Genomic DNA, 24,740 nt, shown 5'->3' on the forward strand with positions numbered 1-24,740 from the left:
TTTTTTAAATCTTACTTGGAATTGCCTATAGTTTAATATTAAACTCCTCTCGATACAGCCATATCTTTACTAGGATAAACCCTTCTACAATGATGTTTTTTGAGATTTTAAAACGGCTAAAACACAATTTTTTCATATTTTGCTCGAAATATTCAGTATATTTTTAAACTCGTCACATATTTCAGTTCTGCCGAGGACATATAATAATATCAGTATTTGGTAACTCCCTGATCACCGAAAGTGTTGATGAAGTTTTCGGTATCGCTACTTTTTGTATAATTCACCAAAGGGTATTGCGATAAATCTCTTTACAGGCACAATGCATCTAACTGAATTTTGTGTTTATCAACTAATCAATTAAATTTTTTTGGGGTGAATAAATACTCAAAAGCGCATTTTTTCAGAACTAACAACGCCGATTTAGAAAAGATTTCAACAGTAACATATAAATTTAATGGTACGTGATGATAATGTTTCCTCTCGATATAACGATGATCCCTCTACAAACGATATTTTTACTTGGTCTGCAGAATATCGTTATATCGAGGTTTCACTGTAAATATATTTCCGGACACTTCATATAACAACCCATTAAAGAATTTTATCAAAACTCTTGAGTATACAGGGAGAGAGAGAGAGAGAGACAGAGAGAAAATTTCTTCAATGATCTTATAAAAAAATTACAAGTCTTCTAGACTTTTTTCTGTTGCAAAATTTTGATAATACACGGTAATAATAATAATACGGTAGTCACTGAAAAAAATATTGCTGATTTTTAATTTTTAACAAAAATTATTACTTAAAATGAAAAATTGATATATAATAAGAATTAAAGACAAATTCTTTCCATTGTGTAATTTTTGTATGAATATTAATACGTGTAAATTCATGATGGACTTCCATAGTATGTGATTAAAGTACGAAAACGAGGTTCATTTCTTCCAAAATGCATTGAAGTAAAAACATTTTACGAGAGGATTTTTCACTGGCAAACCTATTTAAATTATAACCGGGATGAATATTTTGCGAGGAAAAACAATCAAGAACAAGTTATTCAAAAGTTCCGGTTATACTTTCAAACAAATACAAATACAAATACAAATACAAATACAAATACAACACCACAACAGGCAAAATGCCCAACGAGGTGGCTGATAAAAAGATGCCCATAAAAATATGGTTATTAAGCCGATTATCAATAAATGCGTTTGAAAGAAAGGAAATATTGCATGTCATTATTTAGTAAATAATGAGGTCGAAAATTGAAAAATTATTTAAATAACTAAGCAATACAAAAATTTAGCTTTAAAGTTCGATAATTTGCTTGATGTTGGTTTTTCCCACATACGATACATGTAAAAGAAGCCAACATTCAAAGTCTAGTAACACTTTTATTTACTAAGTATTATATTTTATTTAGAATTACTTGTATTTTCTTAAAATTAATGATTAGTATTTTCCGTATGTGATACATACGAAATTCGTATTATTCCATAAAAATTAATTTATCGGTCTTACAAAGTTTTTGACACAAACGTCATTTTGTTTAAGAAAAAAACCATCACTACACACACACAGGAGTAATCATAATTTTCAAATTTATATACAGTATTTATTTACTTTTTGACCAAGATAAATAATTTTTCACACACATGCAGCATAAAAATGTTGTTTTCTGTTATAAAAAAGTTGAAATTTCTCTTATGTTTGTTTCGAAATTAATTGAACTAATTAAGAATAAAATAAACTCTTCAATGTTAATGAAGTTTTTTTTATGGCTTAATTAACACCATCTGAACATAGAAAAATATTAGAACAAATTAGACGCGAATATAACGAATATTTAAAGATGTGATGCACAAACATATGAGATAATCAAGAGGGGCACAAGCGCGTTACCCGAGTATAATCGGGATGACCAAAATGGTCGCTTATTTTGGTTCGAACAACCCACGTTTCTCTTACGAGTTGAATAGTGTCACTATCTCGTATGCAATTAGGGTTACTGATTTAGGAAATTCTCATTGAACGGGTGGCTTAGGATTTCTGTACATTGTTCAGCGGTCGTCAAAAAAAAAAGAGAATAGAATGCTCGGTTTCATTTTCAAAAAGGAATCTTGCGCGTTCTCCTGAAGTCATTATTCCGCTTTTCCGAGACTTAGTTCGTCCTGGACTGGAGTATGCTGTAAGGTTTTGGAGACCATACCTACAGAGGGACATAGACTTGGTTGAAGGGGTGCAGAGAAGAACTTCGCGTGTCCTTATTGGCACACGGGGCTTGAGCAAACACCAAACATGTGCCCCGCTCTGTCCCTTGTGGAGGGCTTGAGTTATGAAGAGAGACATCATTTTTTTAATATGTTTACATCGGAAGAATACAGGTGTCGTGAGGTATATGATCGAAGTGTTCAAAATTTTCAACGGGATATATAGGAAGCCCCATGAATTATTAATACGCCATCAATCGACTGCTATGACAAGGGGATACCAGTATCGATCAGTAAGGGACAATTCCAGGTTGTGGTATCGCAGGGAATTTTTCTCTAATAGGGTTGTTAATAAATTAAAAATCTTATCCTCGGGGTGGGGTCTAACAAAATTGATACGCTTAAAATGAAGTACGATAACCATGTTGCGCAAAACAGAGAAGCTATCCATACTTAGAATAAGACTACCATGAATATTTTTATGGGAATTGTATAATATTTTATCATGCATATATATAGTCTTTAGTTTTTATAATTGCATTTTTCATTGGGTTGCTGTACTTTAGAAATATATATGGCATCCATATTTGTTATGGGCATCTTTTTTCAGCCACCTCGTTGGGCATTTTGCCTGTTATGGTCTTGTATTTGTATCTTAACGTGTGCAAAACAGTGCTTTGGATATCAAGTCTTACTAGCTTTGCTTTGATTGAAAATACTTTTTAAAACTATGGATTTATACAACTTGAGCTAAGAAATTTTTAGGTGAGAATAAATGATTTTAATCAGTGCATTAACAGATGCTGCGCGAGGATTTTTTACATGGAATAAAATTTTGGGCAGATCTGACAACTTATAATATCGAAATAGATATTTTTTTCTCAGTAACTATATAATTCAAAATACAGTCGACGCTCGATATAACGAACCTCTTCGTCCTGTCGGAAATGGACGTTATTATTGGGGGAGGGGTCGTTATATTGAAAGCAAAACATACATGATAGTCATTCTATGAAAACATTTGGGACTTATCGTTCTGGTTGTTGTAATGGAATGGTCCCTATAACGTGGGGTCATTATAACGAGTATTTGTATTTGTATAAACTGTGTGTGTTAAGATTATTAATGTCTCTTCATTCGAAAAAAATGTAGAATAAAACTTTAGATATATGAACAATTATATTGTTTTGAAGTTTTTGAATTTTTTTATATTGCCATCTGATATAAAGAAATAAAAAATAGGGAAACATCATAAATGTAATGTGACATCGGAGACTATATGTGCAGGGTGCATAGGTAACAGGGCGTATGGCATTTTATTGGCAAACCGTTGGTCCTAGAGGCATATCTGAAATTACAAAATGCATCCAAATAATGTGTAGTACTTAGATATGTCCTTCATGTTGCAAGGAATTGCATAGTTATCAAAATAAAAAATAAGTTTTTATACCTCACACGTGTGCCCAAAAGTCCAATTAGAAAGTTGTTGTCCTGTCTCTCCTGATACCGAAAAAGAAAATAATTTCACGTTTCTAAGTGTAATATTCATTGAGATATTTCAATTCGAATATTTTAGTGAATATTACACTTGGAAACGTGGAATTATTTGTTGGCATCAAGAGAGATAGGGCAATAACTTTGTAATTGGATGCTTGGACACAGGGTCTCCTTATAAAAAGTTATTTTTTTTATTTTAATAACTATACAATCACTTGCAACGTGAACGACATATCTGAGTAATTCCCGTTATTTGGACACTTTTTTTAATTGTAAGCATGCCCTTAGGACCAACGGTTCGTCAGTAAAAAGCCATACACCGTGTTACCTATGCCCCTGTATGTATATATAACATACATCAAATTCTGCGATTCGATTTCCACAAGGGAAATATGTATGTCATTTCTCTGCTAAAAGCTAAAGCATGTATATGAAATGAGTAACTTTAGTGACACGGACATTGTTAATGTTTGCATACATTAAAATGTCATTTCAAACAGCGATATCCAATCATTTCAAATAGAGTGAAAGGTATTACGAGTTACGAAATAGATTTGACCGAATGGAGGTTTTTGTGTTCTTTTTCCTCGAAGAATAAACATTCTTAAATGTGCAAAACTGAAAAGATGTTCACTTAAATGCAAAAAAAGGCACAGTATGAGATCCATTTATCATAAAATAGGCGTATAGGATACATGAAGCAAGCTGTATGAAAGCGAGTAAAATATCATTAGGGTGAAGAAAATTATGAGCATGCTATTGACGTGAACGAAATGGCACATCTGGGAAGTGCTGTCAAATCCCTATGATAAGCTTCATTAATAGCGAACAAGGGGCTGATCAATGAAATCACGTGGTTATTGAACGTTTCGTAACCCACTCAGAGTAATAACGTATTGCAAATTTAAGACACGCAACAGTAAATGAACTTTTAGAGTATCCTTTGTTGTAATCTCTGTTTGGTGGAAAGACACATCTCTGCAAACATACACATCTAGTGGATTGGCAAAAGGGAGTAATATGATGCAACATTCACGCTGCCAGATATGCTAACCATCGAGAGGTTTTGAACTTTCCCTATTACATTTCGATGTCATCTTTATAAATGAAAGTGTTATCCAATTGCCAATATGGAGTCGCAAATATTTATGTTCAAGTTACAGAGTGTACCTGGAAACTTGTTTAAAGGTCTTAAGTGAAAACAGATACCAAGACATGTAAGTGTTGAGCTTTATGTGCGTAGTGGATATTAATACAGTAAAATCCGTTATAACGGCAGTTCACAATCAGAGGGACGATTGTCGTTATAACGGACTTCTCGTTATAAACGAATTTTAGTTTTGTGGACTGCAGAAACATGTAAATGGGGGAAAATAAACTAGATAAATTATTTCCTTTTTACTTTTATTTTGGACTACTTTTGCTGAAATATGTATCCAGAGTCAACCCTTTATGCACATAATATGTTGATTGTATAACAAGAAAAACGAAGTTGAGACGATAGAAGTCCGAATTTTTTTTCGAGATTCCACATTGAATAAAATCTAAAGTTTTGTTTCGATTGCAAAACTTTATTGTTTCTTTCCCTAGCAAAAAAATTCTAAAAAAAAGTCGGAGGCTATCTCACTCATGCAATTTTGGCATAAAAAAAACTCGTAAGATCAGGTAGCAAAAAACAAGTTCTGACAGAGAAAATGATCAAGACCTGTTTGCCCTGTGTCCAGCTTTGGTAGATTCCAAGAAAGGCGGGGGGGGGGGGGAGAATTTTTTCTGGGAAATAACAACGATATCAAAACCAGGGGTCATGCACCACTTGTCCAACCACATCTATAGTAAAATTTTGTGCTTTCTACCTCCTATATAGATAACGAGAAAATATATAGCATGTGGGACTCTTCTCTTATCTATTGGAAGGTACTTGCATACCTGTTTATAAACACCAATGAATAGAGTGAAGAGATATAAAAAATGTCACTCTTTCCGGCCCATTTTATGTATAGTTTTTAAAGAAAGGAGAAAAGAAAACATGCCTTTCTCTCTCTCTCCAGAATTTCCATTGTCGTTATAGCGAATGTGTTCTGATTTTTCATTCATAAATAACTTGCTTAAGCGAATATTTTTTGTATCTTTAACATTAGCTGTTGACAATTACTTACGAATTACTTGTAATAGCGAGATTCTCGTTATAAATCTTACTTGTTATAACAGACTTTTACTGTATAAGAGAGTTTTATCAGTGCAGTGAAGGTTATTAATGCATATGGAATAAATACATGTCCATAATTACATGTTAGAAAATTTTCCCTTCAAACATATACAGCATCATGTTATAAAATTTGATTTATTTTCCCGCTAGGAACAACGAATTTAAACAACGGTGATTGACGTATCTTCAACAAAATATTTATTATACACGGAGCTTAGTTTTTTAATATTTTAATAAATAGATAATATATAAAATGTTTTCTGCTTCTTGAAGGAAAGTAACCCTAAAAAACTGAAGGTGCAGACGTAAAAACAAATTGATGCAACTAAAAAAAAACAAAAATGTAATATGCGATTTACACCATTGGGTGTATATTGTCTAATTTATGAAAAGTGTAGGACACTAAAGTCGTGTTGGACAAACTGTTCCATTTCCAGCCTTTTTATTCTCTTCAGTACCTGAGTCGCCCGTAGGAGACACTGTAGACAATACTTAAAAAAAACGTCGACCTAGCTAAAGGAAATGTTCACAGAGACCTCAAAATTAGTTCTAGATGTTATAAACATTTGGTATAGTAAGTCATTCATACTCATCTGTAGGTAGAAACTAATTTTAGGCAGTACCCCTAGTTAAAAATAAACGCAAAAACAAAGTTCAGTTTCCTTCAGGAACGAAGAGGTTTTAAAACTGGTCAATTTTAACAATACTTAGAAACTATCAATGGTCCGATTTTGAACTAGGGACATATAATTAAAGTGAGCTAATTTTTAAACAGTTCAGCCAATTTCTAACAAGTTTATGCGGAGAAACGTAGGCATAGTTTTTTTATTCATGGACTTATTACGCGTTCTCATTATATTCAAATATTCTTATTATTAAAGTATTATCTGAGGCTTTCATGGCAGGCGTTTACTCAAGTCAGCCAATGCGGCTCTTCTGCGGCCGATCAAGCCTCAGAAGTCTATATAGATAACACACACACACAACTCATTGACACTAGATGTACGAAGCCTTTCTCGCTTGTCGCAGAAACTTACTTGCGTTTAACGTTAGAAGATGCCTGCCACAGATGTGGGTAAAAAGTCAGGAAGAAAATGCCTTAGACCATGACCTAATAGCTCGGAAACCGCTTGTAACTCATTTCTTACTATTGTCACTTTGATCGACTCGTTAGATACCACATAACTTCAATTTCTTTAGAAATTCTTTACACAAAAAGGGAGAAGTAGTTTCTATGACAGACATAAACGCATGGGTGCAGTATAGCTCAATAATGCCATATAAAACAACTGCAGTTTTTGAAGCAAGTAAACTGTGCAACGCTGAAACGCGTTTTTTCTGCTGCTAATGCAGAGAATGGCAATTTCATTCGATAAAAATTTAGCCCTTATCCTTATTACTTGCCCCCGTATATGCATATTATTTGAATTTTAGTCATATTTTCTTCGTACTTCAGGTATCAGCTGCCCGAGAAATTCAATAAGCTTCAGTATGTGAAGCACGTTAGTTTAATTTTCATCGTTTGAAAGCATATCTTAGTCAGGATGTTGAGCGTTGCTGGTCCAGATGCTTTATACATCCTCATCCATTATCGATATTCAGCCAGGCGATGCCCTAGAGAATTTCCACACAAGCTTCTGCCATCTCAACCGATAAGCGTAGCTCGTTAACTTCACCACGATTATGCACGAGTAATTATTCCTTAATCCAAAGTATTTTTTTAATGTTGGTATTTGAAGGCCTGTGTGCCATTCATGTTCTTCGTTGGTTGTTTTTAAATTGATATTCATTAATGTCAACACAGCATCATTTCAACGAGGTTTTGCATAACCACATGCATATCTTGAAAAAAAAAAGCTATATATTCAAGATAGAAAACTTTAGGGGACATGATGCAAAATCGATCTAATAAGTAGCACATGCTGTATTTAATACTAGATCACATGGCGAGTATTAATGACTAGGGTTAAAAATCGACCACGATATTTTCCACGTCCTAAATTACTGATTAGATGTTGAACTTTTAAAAAATTGTCTACAACTTGCGATTGATTTTGATTAATTTTTATCAACAACCATGTGTGTGATTAACTATAATCTATACGTTTTTCGAAGAATTAAGTTAAATTTTAGTGAAATTCAGAGAGGTAACAACATGAAAACACTTTGTTTGCAAAGGTTCTTCAATTATTAAGATCATGAATGTCCCCAACAATCCTTTCGTTGTATTAACCGGTTTCATTTGAATAAAAATAAAATTTTGGGGAAAATTGAAAAGTTAGCTGCAAAAAAAAGTATAGCTCAATTTTTATACAATTTTGAAAAACCAAAATAACAAAAAAAATAAAAAAAAATAATAATAATAAAAAAAATAAAATTTCGGTTTTAAAGTTGCATCATTAATTTTTTTTTCATTATTTATACATGTATTTATTTTAGGCTAAACCTTTGAGCTACTCTCTTCTTGCACCGATGAAAATACATTTTGATTTTATTCAAGATAAAATTTATAACTCAAACCACACACAAACCGTACTTGCCTTCTTTTTTTGTAGCAAACCTTTCGGTTGGTTCAAGTTCACTTTCAACCAATTGAAAAAACGTCTTTCAAAAGAATATGAAACAATACGTGCTTGGGTGTGTTCCATTTTTTACCAATTCAAACTGTTGTAAATATTTCTGATGATAGTCATGCTTAGAAATTAAGACACACGGATCTTTAAAAAAAACTCAACACGACATTTCAGTGATTATGAACGTTCACTTTATGCAAGATGTATTTGAAGTTGTTCTCCTTTGATATAATTCTTAATTTTATGATGGTTAAAACTTCAAAAAATGCGTGAACGCTTTGAAAATTGGTCATCTCTAGTAACATATATTGGAAAATTTTCCCACTTTTGTATCATAAAAGGCACAATTGATTTCTTTTTGATACTAATTAGTGAGTTGATCTTCAAGTTAGAATGAAGTGATATCTAGTTATTCACCAGAACTGCACAATATAAAAAAATGTGAGCCTCATTCATTATTATTTATTCTCCCAAGACATTCCCACGAGAAGCACTGAACAAACGAGAACCCCCCTTCCTATCGATTCAATACTTTTGTGACAAAATCCTATTTCTGAAGGTATTCAACTACGTTGAAAACGCCATTTTGAAAAAAAATAATAATTTTTTTCATTTTTTTATAAAAATATATCATGTTTTCATTTTTTTTATAAAAGTCCCATTTCTTGTGATTCCAAAATAGGTTTTGTTTTGTTTATATGATGCTTAGAACAGAAGTTACGCCCGCTTTGGTGTTGAGATTTTACATCGAGTTATCTGTGAATAAAAATTTTGAACGCGTTTTACAGCAATTGCTACTTTTGACATTTTATTTAAGTTTGAAACATGATTTCTGTAAATCTATTGATTGTATCATTACAAAATTTTAATATGATATTTTACTATATATTTTTAAGTTATCCGACTACCTTACTTGTCATTTGTCTGTAAAATGATACTAGAGTGAACTTTAATAACATTTTGTTTGATAGAAAGTGTCTCAAAATGATTTAAAAAATAAATTTTGGACTACCTTTTTCATTTTTCTATGGAAAAGTCATTTTTATACCAAATTTTAAGCAAAATTCATGTTATATTCGAAACATGATTGTAAAAATTCTGTGAATGAAATGTTTTGTTATATTTTCACAATACATTCAACTAGTGACGATGCAGGTTATGAATGAAAATTCAGAAGATTGTATGGTATGCTCATAAGTAACATTCAAATTCGTCGAAGTACGTGAGAATTTTTTGAAATGTCATTCTACATATCGTGTATAAAACACTGTAATTAGTCAATAAAATCTGTAATTATGTGATAAAACTTAAATTTTGGTTCATAACCGCAACAAAATATGGTAAAATATCATATTGAAAGTTTGTCATGATACAATCAATAAATTTTAGAAATCATGTTTCAAACTGAAGTAAAATTAAAAAAAAAAGCATTCTTCGTAAAACACGTTTTTTTAATTTCCGAATTACTTGTATGCAAAAACGCAACCCTAAAATGAACGTAACTTTGGTTCTAAGAGTCACATATAAACGAAACAAGGCCTGTTTTGGAATCGGAAGAAACGGGGATTTCATAAAAAATTAAAAAATAATAATCGATATTTTCTTTCAAAATTACTTTTAAATGTAGTAGGATACTTTGAGGTTAGGAACAATATCTAAGGCCAGTCACATGTATTTGTCTAATTTCAGTATTTTATACACGATATGTGAAATTAAATTTTAAAAATTCACACGTATATCAACAGATTTGAGTGTTACTTATGAGCATACCATACAATCTTTTGAATTTTGGTTTTATAACCTGTGCATCATTACTAGCTGAATATAATCGTGGAAATAACAAAACATTTATCGATAGAAATTTTTGCAATCGTGTTTCGAATATTATATGAATTTTGCTTAAAATTTCATATAAAAATGACTTTTTTATAGAAAATGACATAGATTGTCCCATATTCATTATTGTTTTCACCATTTTGAGACAATTTATATAAAAAAAAGGTTAAAGTTTACTCCAGTTCTATTTTATAGAAAAGTGCTAACAAAGGTAGTCGGATACCTTAAGAAATGACCACTTTCCACACATGCATGGAAACGAGAGACCAGAGTGTCTCAAAAATTAAATTTACTTTCGGAATCTCTTGTTTTTCCCATTTCGAATGTATTTGGTAGAAAAAGAAACAGAAAAAAGAGTATCACTTTCTTTTTTCGATGAATAATTCATGTCTGTTTCCCTTGAGTAGATTTTTTTTACATATATATTTTGGATAAATCACAAATATTTTTTCGGTGAACATAAAGCAACCAAGCGTTTCTTAATTTCATTTAGGGAAAATAAATTCACATCAGATTAATGCGAAAACCTGTTGATTCCATTGATTTTTTTTTTGAAATTTTTTGAAGTTTTTTTTCAAATCTATGAAAGAGGTATAAGTTTGAAAAAGAAATATTTTTGCTGAGGGATGTTGAAGTTTTTTTAATGTACAATCGAACTCCGCTTCAACGCCACCAACAGTCATAAAGAATTTTGGCACTATAACGAGTTTGGAGTTATATCGAAATATGGTCGGAATAGTGTTTCAGAGAAACACCATTACATAAATTTCTACGTTTATTAAGAACTACTGCATCTTATGTATACATAATGTCTTATTAGTGTTACGCCATGAATAAAATAACTTATTTTATACGTATTCAATTTTAAGTTGAGAAAATTGGGAAAACCGTAAACCGGGTACAAGTACTTAAATATTTCTGTAAATAAAGCTTGACAAAAACATACACTTACCACTGAAATTATTATAATTCTGCATAAATTTAGCAACGCATTTTATAAGTGCAAAAGCAAAAGAAACAAAGGGGAATAATGGTGGCATTACTTTTAGTCGTTATTGGTTTTATAACAAAAAACTCCTGTTTTTCAGATATTGAAAGAAGAACTCTTTTCAACATGATTGAATGGAGCAAATTGAGGGGAGATGATTTCTTAAAGACCGGGCCGCAATCGGGGAGGGGGGAGTAGGTACGTCTGATGCTCGGGCAGCTTATGAACAAACTCTACATTCCTAATTGCATTATAGAAATTTAACTCATCGTGATTGGCCGAAACGAGTGATGAACCACTACGTCACTCAGTGAAATTTTTGCTGGCGATGTTTAACTATTATTAAACGTCACCAGCAAAATATTTAATAATATACTTAATCGTACTCGAATCCGACATTCGCAGTTGGAGTAAGGGTTGGAGCACAGGACACACGAAGGTTGTGTGTTCGATTCCCTCTCAAACCCATCCGAGACTTTTTCCTCCCTTCCATTCATGCTATCATTTATTGATTCTCTAAAAAATGCTTTCATTTTTTTCTCTGATTTAATCAAATGCGGTTCATGTGTATCAAGATGACAATAATAACGGTTCGCGCTGGGCCCTATTATCATTTATTGATGCTCACTAAGAAATGCTTTTATTTTTCGTTAATGAACTTCGAAATTCAGTTTCGCGAAAAGCTCCGCCCCTCCTGACGTTTATTATCTTTCTTGCTCGTAGTAACCAATCACCGGCATACTAAAGACCGGGAAGGCGCATATTTAAACCTGTATCCCAGCGGTTCTCAACGTTTTTTGAGGGCTCCATGGAGCACCGGTTGAGAATCGCTGCTCTAACATCTCCTTCAACATTACAAGGGTGCGCCAAAATGCGTGCTTGCCCCGGCTGATCATCTAGTTGCGGCCCTGTTAATAATGACTATCCATACTGCTCGAAATCAATGACCAGTGAGTAAAAAACATGCAACTGTTAAAAAACTTATTTTGGCAACGGCAACAAACTGCTGTAGTACGCTCATTGAATAGGTTCGTTGTTTAGCTTTAAGGATCAGTATACATATTCAGTTGTTCATGAGGAGTGTGCTTTCTAGACCCCCCCACCTGACCAAACCATTATTTAGTTTTTAAGTCTTTTGCTCTAAACTAGCCATCTTTAAACCGTTGCTCGCGAGCACAATGGTGCTCCCCGAAGCATCAAGAGTGCTCTACGCTCGTGTTCGATTTCGTGATCACGGGCACTTGATCGAAGGTTCAATTAAAGCATTCTGTGAAAATTGCATCCAAGGATTAAAATTATAGAGATTTCAAGCATACTTATGTCAAAGTTGCCGTGAGGGTGTCGTCGTTTGATGATAGTCATAGGCGAATGAATGAAAGCCAGAACTTTGCCATTGGACTTATCTCGTTGCCGAGATCTCTTCCAGCCCAGGTTCGTGGCAGACTTTGGAACACTTTATTTTGTGTCAAAAAAGAAAAGAAAAAAAGGAAAGGAAAAAAAATAGCATACACACAGACTTTTTACAACATCTTTTCCCCGGACAATTGGGTACTGTCGCGATTAACAAATTTTGTGGTGATTACAGACGAGATGGGATTAGGAGTTGGAGAAAAGTTTCGGGGTTTTGTTAAGACGGATGAATGTACACATGGATGGAGGTTGACGCTATATTTTAAAAGCAATTGAAGTGGGCCCCATGCCATCTCATCTGTTATCTTACAATTGTCATATTATATACACAGGATTAAAAAAAAAAAAAAAACGAAATGAGAATCTTATTGTGAATAGATAGTTATAGGCAGTGCTCGCGACTCAATAAAAAGGTTGAAGATCCCTGCTCTAAACCATAGTTTCTCGAACTTTTTGTGCTATCGCCCCTTCTTGAGAATTTATTTTTCTCTCATCACCTCCAACTCAAAGGAACCCATAGGATCTTATGTTATACTCGTAGCTTCTATCGTCTCCCTGGACAATTCCAGCGCCCACCTGGGGGCGATATCGCCCACTTTGGGGAAATACTGCTCTAAACTGTTGTTACAGAGTGTCCCACAATCGACTGACGGTTCTCAAAATGGGATAGCAAGTAAACGGTGACAGATATTAGTCATTCTTGCTGTATAGAAATGTACAAAGTCAGGAATTGCAAATACGCCATTCATGTTGCAAGGGAACGTATAGTTATTAAAATAAAAAATTAACTTTAAATATGGATACCCAGTGTCCAGAAACCCAATTAGAAAGTTGTTTCCCTGTCTCTCCTGATGCAAAAAAACATTCACGTTTCTAAGTGCAATATTTGCAGAGATATTTGAATTGAAAAATTGTTAAAGACCACCAAAAAAAAAACTAACGGACAATGTTTCTTTCTCAACTTTTCACCGATTTTTGAATTCAGAAAATATTGCACTTAAAAACGTGAATTTTTTTTTTGTTGGCACACACACACATCAGGAGAAACAAGGCAACAACTTTTCAATTGGGTTTCTGGGCACAGGATGTCCGTACAGAAAGTTGATTTTTTTTATTTTAATAACTATACATTTCCTTGCTACATGAATGACGTAGCCGAAATTCCAGACTTTGCACATTTACATTCCGCAAGAATGACTTTAATATCTGTAACCGTTTTCTTGCCATCCCATTTTGAAAACTGTCAGTCGATTGTGGAGTACTCTGTATGTCGACCGATAATAATGACCAGTGGAATGAAAAAAGGATAAATTCTCAACTGTTTTCAAAGAAAGAAGCAAAATGATAGAATGATAGGAGAAGAAATGTGGAAATTCACGGAAAATGACACATAGACTTTGTTGCACATCCAAAGAATAGTTGGCGTTATAACGAGTTGGCGCTAAAACGGGTTTTTTACATTATAATCCCTATATGAGATTTGTTCACCGAAAATTTGCCGTTAAGCGGGGTTGTCGCTATAACGGTGTTCAACTGTATAATACAATCGTTATAACAACGTTTATTTTATCATTGTTTCGATTTGAAGAGTTCTCAATAACATATATATATATTCTCGATATTGGAAAATATTTTTGTTTTCCCGATTCCGGTTGCTAAGATACGTTTTTCACATGTAAACACTATTTCCGCACGAACATTATCTCTGTACAGGGTGGTAACCATTCAATCTCGAACGCCGTCAATAATTTACGAATACGATGAAGTGGAAATGAAATTTATCTGAGGATGGGAGGAAACGAAAATGTTTTTTCCATTGCTGAATAACGCTGAATATATCTCTGTGCTAAATTCGCCATCTGCTAAAGTATTGGAGAGAAACCAATGTTTTGCTAACGAATCGATGAGAAATGGTGTGAGAATTATACACATGTTCTTTTTTATATGATTCATGCTCCTTTAAATTCTAACTTCCGGCTGCACAAGGAATCGAACATTCAAGCATTAATGCTTTTATGCCACCCCGGTCTGATTAGCACAGATTTGGTATTTGATTAGGATTTTTAACACAAAATTATGCAGTATACCGTATTTATTGACCTATCTGTCGTGGCACCTATGTTTCTAAAAATAAAATTTTATATTGTTGAAAAAACCACGAAATTTCCAAGAAATTCACTATGAAGGTTTTCGTTTAACATTCAAATTAACATTCAAAACATCAACTAATTAAGTTTACATTTGTTCAGAATTGGTTCTGATCTGTTGAAAAGCATTTTCTTAAAAACATTTGTTAAGAAAACAGCAATTGAATCAGAGTTAAATATCATCTAGTGAAAACGTATATCTTCTCAATATTTCTCAACAATGTGATGCTTACGTTGAAGATTTTTTTTCAATTGTGACGCTTATGTCAAGAAATACCAAGTATGGCTATCTTCCCCCCCCCCCCACCAAATTTTCCGAAGTATCTGAGTTCATTCTGCAGGGCGTGTTCTTCATAAATTCAGGTCCTGAGAAAACTGAATTTTCGGGTCCTCTTCATATGTAACGTTGTTTGAAGCATTATTATTATTATATAGCAATTGTGTATAATCACTATGAAAATAAATTCCGAAGTATGCTACCACATTTGGTTTACTTTACATTTTTATCAGGCTATTAAATTTCATATTCAAAGAAAATGAAAATGAAAATTCAGAACCTCAAATTTGTGGGCCTTGGGCACATGACTTGTTTGTCTATGCGAGGAACAGACACTGGGGGGGGGCACCCTGCACACTGTGCATGTCTATTCTTGTTCATTGGAATAAAATCTTCAATGAATGTTGAAAATATAAGCTTCAATCACTAAATTTAGACGAGTTTTTACCACAGTGAAACCTCGCTACAACGACACTCGATATAACTATATAAATCCCTGTACAACAATATTTTTTCAAATATTGATTGGAATTGTCTATGGTCTAATGTTAAACTCTTCTCGATAAAACAATATCTTTTACGATGATGCATTTTTTGTATAACGATATTTTTTGAAGAGATTTTTTGAAACTGCTCTGCAACGATATATTTTTATATTTCATTCAATCCCACCTTCAATATATTTTCAAATTCCTCACACCAGTTTTTGTTGATGCTTAATAACATAGGTATTTTGCACTATCTACCCTTAGAATGTGTTGATGAAATTGCTGTGAAGTCTATAGTCTACCATATAGCTACTTTCTGTGTAGTACACGAAACTATTGTACAATAATCAATTTCACAGTGTGTGAAACAACTAAATGAATTATCAATTGAAATGAATAATCAACTAATCAACCAGAATTTTTTTTACTGCGATTAAATGCTTACAAATGCATTTAATGGTATAATAAAAATGCCAATTCAGAAGAGATGTCAATAATAGCGTAAATTTTTGGCGGTAACTGGTGATCATATACAGTACTACCTCCCGAGGTAACGGTAACCACTCTAAAATAAAAAATTTTCTTGGTAAGTAGAGTATCATTGTAGGTTTCACAGTACATGATATTTGCGATATTTTTGTCGTGATGTCAATTCATTTCATCATTTGTCGATTTGTTATTAATTAATATAAATATTCCTTACACGTTCCTTTTGTAGTAGTTCCGTGAATGAATATCAGCATTTGCAGCTCGAGAAATTCATACGAATTCATCATTATTTCAATTAGAAAAAAAAATGTCATTAAAAAGTTTGAACAAAAGATGATTTATAACATTAGCCATGCCTTCAACTATTATGAAATATTTGAGGATCAAAAAAAGAAGCAACGGAATACCCTCTACAGTTTAGGGTGTGGCAACTTTACACGTACCCGAGATGAAGTGCAGAAGTTAATGATAAGTAAAAGTAGTTCATCACATTCCAAAGAATTATGATAAGTGTTGAAGTTATTATTTTTTTTTAAACAATTTTTGCCAAGTTTTAAAATTGAGTATTCAGGAGTTTTTGTTTCAATGTTTTCATATTAATGTTATGGCACTTTGCCAAAGCTGGATCGGACTATGTACTAGTGAAATGCAAAAAAAAAAAAACAACAACTATATTTCAAAGATGGGAAAGAAACAAACTTATATTTTATGTGGATGAATAAACAATTTCTAAGTTTATACGAGGTAAGTAAGGAAATTCCCCAGGCAGCGCATTTTACTGGTAAACCGTTGATCCTAGAGGCATGCTTCACATTGGAAAAAGTATCCGAAAAACATGTAGATCTTAGATACGTCATTCGTAGTGTAAGGGATATTTAGGATCGGATCGTAGTGTATAGTTATTAAAATACAAAAAAGTGATTTTTTATATGCTCATCCTGTTCTCAAAAAACATAATTAGAAAGTTGTTTGAAGTACAGATGACACTGGATATCAAGCGAAGATAACTGGAAAGAAAAATCACGTTCCTCTGTGGGAACCAAACCATCAACGTCGCACTTTCCGGGCAGTGCTCTACTATTAAGCAACAGTGGATATGCTTTTTCTTTCCTAAGAACACTGCGTTCCTTTGCTGTCTATTGCGCAGTCCCGTTCAGCCTAAAGGAACATAGTGTTCTTAGGGAAGAAAGTGCCGGTCCTCTGTAGCTTAATGGTAGAGCAAGCGCCCGGAAAGTACGAGGTTGGTGGTTTGATTCCCCACAGAGGAATGTGACTTTTCTTTACAGTTATCTTCGCTTGATATCCAGTCGTCTGTACTTCGTATAATTAGCGGAGAGGTTCATCGTTCCATTCTAGAAAGTTGTCCTGCCTCTTATGAAGCAAAAAAAAAAAAAAGAGTGCGTTTGTAAGTGCAATATTCACGGAGGTATTTTAATTCAAGAATTTATGAGAAAATAATAGTATAAATAAGGAATCAAAGCTTTGTCCGTTAATTTTTTTTTTTTTTTTGCTGTTTTTCTCCAATTTTTGAATTTAAATATCTCGGTGAATATTCCACATGAAAACGTGGAATTTTTTGTTTGCCTCAGAAGAGACAGCGCAAAAACTTTATAATTTAGTTTTCGAGGACAGGGTGTTCGGATAAAAAGTTGGTTTGTACTTCAGTAACTATACAACCCTTTGAAACATGAATGACGTATCTCAGGTCTACACGTTATTTGGATACTTGGATGCCTCTAGGATCAATGGTTCATAAGTGAAATGTGACTTATAATGACTTTCCTTACTACTCGGTTATATGAAGGAAATGTTTCTGTTCGTCATCATCAAATATTTTCAAACTTCAAAATTATAATTAATATGTACGTTATAAATATGATAAACAAAACTTAACTATATTGCCCAAATGAAAGCACTGATTCCTGAAGAATTCATCGTCTACTTTAATTCCCAATATTTACTAGAATCAGGAATGAAAGTAATATTTGCGTACTTCACATAAATTGTGCTATAGTGAATATGACTATAAATATTCATCTCAAATCTCTCTTTTTTTCCCCCCTTTTAGCAGACTCTTGCTGTAGCATTTTTTTTCTCACCAAGCGTATTTTATGAACAATATTTGGTAATTTCGTTGAAATTTATCAACATGTTTGGTGAGAATCGGCCATGTCCCGTATTAATTATCCCAATTTCCCGTATTTTTCTCGATCAAATTGGTCACCCTATTCAAAGAAAGAAATAAAAATTTCATGCAAAGTATTTGATTGCCTCTAATCACATTTTTCGTCAAGAAAGTCTTTAAAACATTAAGTTTGTTGTAACGAAAACTCGCTTACAACGACGAAATTTCATGTAATCTTCTATGCCGTTATAACCGAGTTTGACTGTATAAATATTAAAAAAAAAATATTGCATCTCGATCACGCTCCAATAACGTAAAAAAGTCGGTTATTACAGGTTGGAACATGGAAATAACCACGTGATTATATTAAAATGTCTTGCATGATATAATATAAAAAAAAAAAAAAAAAAAAAAAAAAAAAAAAAAATTGCTTTTCCAATTTTTTCGTTCTTTCTTTTGAATATATCAAACAAATAGAGAACAGATAGTAAACTTTGAGTCTGAATAAAAATTTAAATATTTTTCCGAGCAATGAAATTCACGAAAATCTCGAAATGGAATTGTTTTTGAGGATTTCGAAGGAATAAAGTGTATGTGTAACGGAGAAAAGACATTTCTCTGAATAAAAAGGTGCAGTGGCGTTTGTATTTATGTGAACAATTTTAAGATGATGTGCCACGCACACATTCGCTGGTTTTTGTTTTTTTTTAAATTTGGAATTTCGAAAGAAATCCAAAGCGTAGTTGTAGTGTCCTCGTCCGAAATGCGAGAGGGTGTAGGTTCGAGTCCAGCAGAAGTAAAAAGTGAATTTTTCTTTCCAAAAACCAGCATTTCTACACAATAGCCAGCTTGCTGTGTATCTTTTAAGAAATATACAGGGTGTCCTGTAAGTGCTAGCACGGCCTTTATCTCATCAACCGTTCGTCATAGAGGCACGATTCCAATTTATAAAATGCTCAACAAGCTTTCAAAAACTACCCTGTAGCAGTTTTGAGAGCGGAAATACAGCGTGTCACAAAATAAAAAAGCGTGAAAGCGTATTTTTTTTATTTTTTGACAATTTTTATACAATCGCTGTATGCTCAAGAACCGAATTACAAAGTTGTTACCCTGTCTCTCCTGATGCCATCAAAAAAAAAAGTCCATGTTTCTAAGTGCAATATTCACAGAGACAATCGAATTCTAAGAACGGAGGAAATTTAGGAAAGAACAGAGTTAAATGCGGGTAAAATGGGTTTTTTTTCCACATTTATCGATGTTCTTTCCCAAATATATCCCGTTTTTCGAATTCAAATATCTCTGTGAATATTGCACTTAGAAGCATGAAAATTTTTTTTGATAGCATCAGAAGAGAAAAGGCAATAACTTTGTAATTGGGGTCTTGAGCACCCGGGGACCGCTTAAAAATTTAGATTTTTTACTTTGTGACACAATACAAATACAAATACAAATACGACGCCACAACAGGCAAATTGCCCAACGAGGTGGCTGACTTAAGAACATCATGGATCCCCGAGCCATTTTTTGGAGGCCCTACCTACTACTGCTACACCCCAAATGCACCCCCCCCCCAGCGGAACCCCCCAACGAATCGGTACATGCGGGAATGTGCGTGTACGTGTAGTGCAACCTGACGTAAAGTGTTTGTTTCTGTGTAATGCTTGTTATGTGTAGTGCTGTCATCTGCCCCCAGTTTTTCTAACTATGAGTGAAGTGTTATGGTTGAATGATTTACCGTTGTAGGACTGTTGCTCTCTGTGGCGAGACTTTTTAACGGGAGATCGGCTCGCATTTGCGCCTTGAAGTTGGGAACCACAGAAAACCAACTTCAGCCGACCACCACTGTGGGGTTCGAACCCGGATCCTCGCATCACGAGTCCGCACTATAACCACTCGACCACCACAGCGGCACAATGTATTTCCACTCTCAAAACTGCTACAGGATTATTTTTGAACGCCTCTGTTGAACATTTTATAAATTGGAATCATACCTTTACGACGGACGGTTGAAGAGATAAAAACTGTGCTAGCGCTTACAGGACACCCTGTATGTTAAGAAAATCATAAAGGTAACTCTCCATAGTTCACCTCCACAAAAAAAAATCCCAAAAAACGCACTTAAATTGGTGCTGTTGGCCTATTTTTATCTGAAAAATACATGAACACAGCCATTTAATTAATTAGAGTGGATTTTTAATTAGCTACAGTGGTTAATTAAGGGAGAAATATACTGTTTGCCTTTATTTTACGGTTATCTGTAAACAGATAAAATCTCACTCAGGAAAATTGAATACTTGTTACCTTGAATTTCCCCTTTACCAATTCCTTCAATTTGTTGAGATTTTGTAAATCTCCCAACACTCTCTCTTAAAATTCCAGCAGTTCCCAAAAAAAAAAAGAAATGACACCCGACAGTGAATCAACTCTTTCTAGTAAAAAAGGTATCGTGCTTATATAGCCGTATTTTGTACTGAAATGACAATAAAAGCCATATTTTCTAAAATAACAAAGACAGTGAGTAAAGAAATTAGTATAATGAATTTTATTTATATTATTATATACAAATACAAATACAATGCCACAACAGGCAAAATGTCCAACGAGGTGGCTGAGAAAAAGATGCCCAAAATAAATATGGATGGGTCATATATTTCAAAAATACACAACCCAATATTATATAATTATATTCGAATATACACCGGACTATAGAGGGGTAACATTACTATCGTGCGCCACCGTATTTATGCTGTTCTTGGTATCTCTTCCAAGTCGGCATTGTTGGTACTACACCAGAAAATACACATACAGTAGAACTTTGTAAATTCGAATTTTGGATAATTCGAACTTTTACGAACACTCGCTGAGCTTTCTGTCTAATTTAATGTTAAAGGTATTCGAACTTTTTCAGAATTTTTTTCATAATTCGAAGTTGGAAGAAAAAAATCATTGCTTTTTGCATGAGCAAATTTCGTTTGGAAAAATTCTACAAGAATCCAGACGTCGCTTTTTTTTCTCGACCAAGTTGTTAAACAACAACTTTTAAAAACTAATAACAGTTTGAAAATTCTATTTCTCTCTATTTTTATTTCTTTTTGATAATTTAATGCTCATTTTAAAAACTTTCTGCTGGAATGCACCGAGACTGTACCTCTTAATACCGATTATGCTTTTCAATCTATAGATCATTCAAAATCTGAATCTTTTTGTCGTCGTTAAGAGTATGAAAAGTATCAGAAAGTCCGGATTGTAATAGGTTAACCCTTTATATTCAACATTATGAAAAGCAGAATAAGAAGAATTATAATAAATTAGAATAAAAGTATAAATGTAATGATAATAATAAATACTGTAGTTATCATGTATAGTATTTGGTAGGTCATTTTAGTACTAATTAAAGACAAAAAAATGTTTTTTAAACAATTTGTTAGTTCAAAATAAATGATCTAACCTGGTACTTTTTGAAGTATTGTCAGACCATAAAGGGTTAATGAAAGTATATTTCCTTATTAGCATTAGAACAATAAACAAAATTTGTAAAACAATTTCGTAACTGATGATCACGAACTGTTTCCGTAAATCAGGGTTTGAACATGGTCAAGAAATCTTGCAGTGATGCTGATTTCAAAACAGTAGAATAATATACAACTAAGATCAATTATTATAAATTATTAAAATTTGGGAAACGGTTTCGTAACTGATGATCAAATTTTAGTAACTGATAATTATTATCGTATGTCGATGATTAAGTTGCAATTTGTAGTCATTTTACAGATCCAGGATCAATTAATTAGATAAGTCTAACTTTTTCCAGCGACTTTTTGGACTTCGAATTACCCAAGTTCAACTATGTAAGTATTTATTAGCAGCAAAATAATTATAATTAATTGGTTAATTAATAAAATTCTGTTACTTGTTTTGTCCCTGTAAAGATGTTTACCGCATTACACTTTTGTGTACTACTTAAAAAGTAGCTTCACGTCAGTTTCAGGAGGCACCTTGCGCAAAATACGGATGCTATAAAACCGGAATTACATAAAAGTTTGATGAAAGTTCTTTTTTAAAACTTGAAAAATGCAACCAATAAGCGTATCGATTACACCCGAGCGAATGAAACCAACATTCTTATTGGCTTTTTTTTCAAGTTTCGTGAAAGATGTTTTGTCAAACTTTTATAGTGTAATTACACTACTAAAGTTTGATAAAATCCCTTTTATAAAACTTGAAAAATCCAACCAATAAAGCTCATAGGTTACATTTGTGGAAATGCAACCGATAATCTTATTGGTTGAATTTTTAAAATTTTATAAAAGAACTTTTAGAAAACTTTTATAGTGCAATTCCGGCCTAAGGCCGGTATTACACAATAAAAGTTTGGTAAAATTATATACGATATGTACGAGAATATGAGTAACCGGGATTAAACTATAAAAGTTTATTTTATTATTATTATTATTATTTTATTATTTTTATTTTATTATTATCACTACCACAGCGTGATTCCTCCCTTTTTACCTACACTTTTTCATATATGTCACTTTAATTTTAGAATCAACAGAGTGGAATCTTTATTCCTTTCACTCTTTATGAAACTCTGCATACCGGAGTTTCTGTAAGTCATAATTCTGCTTATCTCATCAAACGTTCGTCGTAGAGGTATGATTCTAATTTGAAAAATTCTCAAAATGTATTTAGGAATCACTCTGTACTAGTTTCGAGAGTGGAAATACAGTGTGTCATAAAATTAAAAAAATCAAAGTTTTTATACGGTCTCCCTGTTCTCTAATTTCCAATTGGAAAGTTGTTGCTTCGTGTCTCTTGAGGCCAAAAAAAGTTCCATGTTTCTAGTACAATATCCACTGAGATAGTTGAATTCAAAAATAGTAGAGAAGTTGGAAAACAACAGCATAAAGTTTATGCTGTTGTTTTCCAACTTCTCCGTGCTAAACACTCAAATATCTCAGTTAATATTATTACACTTGGAAATGTAGAATTTTTTCGTTGGAGAGACAGAAACAACTTTTTAATTTGAAGTTAGAGGACAGGAGGAACGTATAAAAATTTAGATTTTTTTATTTTATGACGCACTGCATTTTTTTGACGAGAGTGTTGAAATAGATTTCCACAGGTTTTCTTTAAAAAGATCCCAGTTTGTGTTCCTAAAATTTCGAAAAAAAGGAGGAATATCTGTTGCTTCGTAATGAAAATTTATGAACCTGTGATCTGAGATAAGGAGGGTTCATCACCGACTCTCCATTTCTTAATCACTTTTGCATTATCATTTGAGACTAGGGTCAGATCAATAACTTCTTCACGATTTCGTGTGCAGAAAGTTGGTCTGTGTCCTTGGTTGACCCAGACCAAATGTGTTTTCATGAGGAATTCTAACAGTGTTTTGCTTCTCTGGTTTATATCTGAGCAGCCCCACGATGTATGATGATCATTGGCATCACATTCAATTATCGTACTTATATTATGATGTTCACAGTATTCCACCAGTTCCAAGTATCACCGTTTAAGTGCTCTGGAATTGAATTACGACGTTAGTCACTCAAGCGATCTGAAACTGTGGCGCGGGTCGCTCAAGTGAATATGCCGCTTAGTTCATTTTCACATAATTATGTTTGAGGTCGCAGGCCACATCAGATGAATTGGAGGGCCGAATTTGACTCGTAGACCATGGGTTGAGCATATATGATGTACATTTTAATGGGTGATCATTGCATGTTTTGTTGCTACCATGTTATACCAATTATCACTGCGTCTCATTAAAAATTGAACTTACTGTTGGTCTAATATGGGATAATAGACATTTTTCCACCTGTCACATATTTTTTTTTATAATTTCTTTGTTTTTTATTACACCTAAAAGTATTATATAATATTTTATTGAATACAGAAAGTTATCTTTGGTTGCTATTAATTTTTACCTATTTACACTTATATGGAGTTAATACAAGGTCATCTCGACAGTACTATGAAATTTCAGGCACAGAGATGCATAGGTACCGATTCCCAGACTTGAGAAATCTGTAGTTTCTCACGTGATGAAATATTTTGCTGTCATACAAATAAAACGGTAAAAATGGGAAATTTTGAAAACACTATTTAAGGTGACCACATATGGCCCGTTTACCGTAGACATTTCCATATTTTTCTATTATTTAAGCAATGCAATAGATGACTTTGCCTAATAATACTCAAAAAATTGTCAAGGAATAAGGCAAGTACCAGGATCCTGGTATTTGCTTTAGTCGTTGACGATTTTTTGAGTATGTCCCATTGTTCCTGAGTTATCAACACAAAGCCTACTTGAATTTTTATTATATATATATTCACTGAAATCAAGGAATATATATATATATACTCATACCTCAGCTAACGAGAATGATTCGTTCCGGAATCACGTGATTTTCTATAGGTTTCTGTGAAAAAGCATTTGATTCGTTCCATGCATGGCCCAAAATTTAAGCGTAAGTTTTTCAAAACGCCAAGGCATG

General features: G+C 33.2%; 1 protein-coding gene across 1 annotated transcript in view; it reads left to right on the plus strand.

The window, feature by feature from the left end:
- Positions 1–24,740, plus strand: part of LOC149085448 (A-type potassium channel modulatory protein KCNIP1-like) — a 209,016-nt gene that overhangs the window by 1,214 nt on the left and 183,062 nt on the right. The window lies entirely within an intron of this gene.

The sequence above is a fragment of the Pholcus phalangioides genome, unplaced genomic scaffold (genome assembly GCF_987345545.1).
Source record: "Pholcus phalangioides strain wild (caught in Gottingen) unplaced genomic scaffold, Ppha-v1.0 ptg000007l_1, whole genome shotgun sequence".
Classification (NCBI taxonomy): Eukaryota; Metazoa; Arthropoda; class Arachnida; order Araneae; family Pholcidae; genus Pholcus; species Pholcus phalangioides.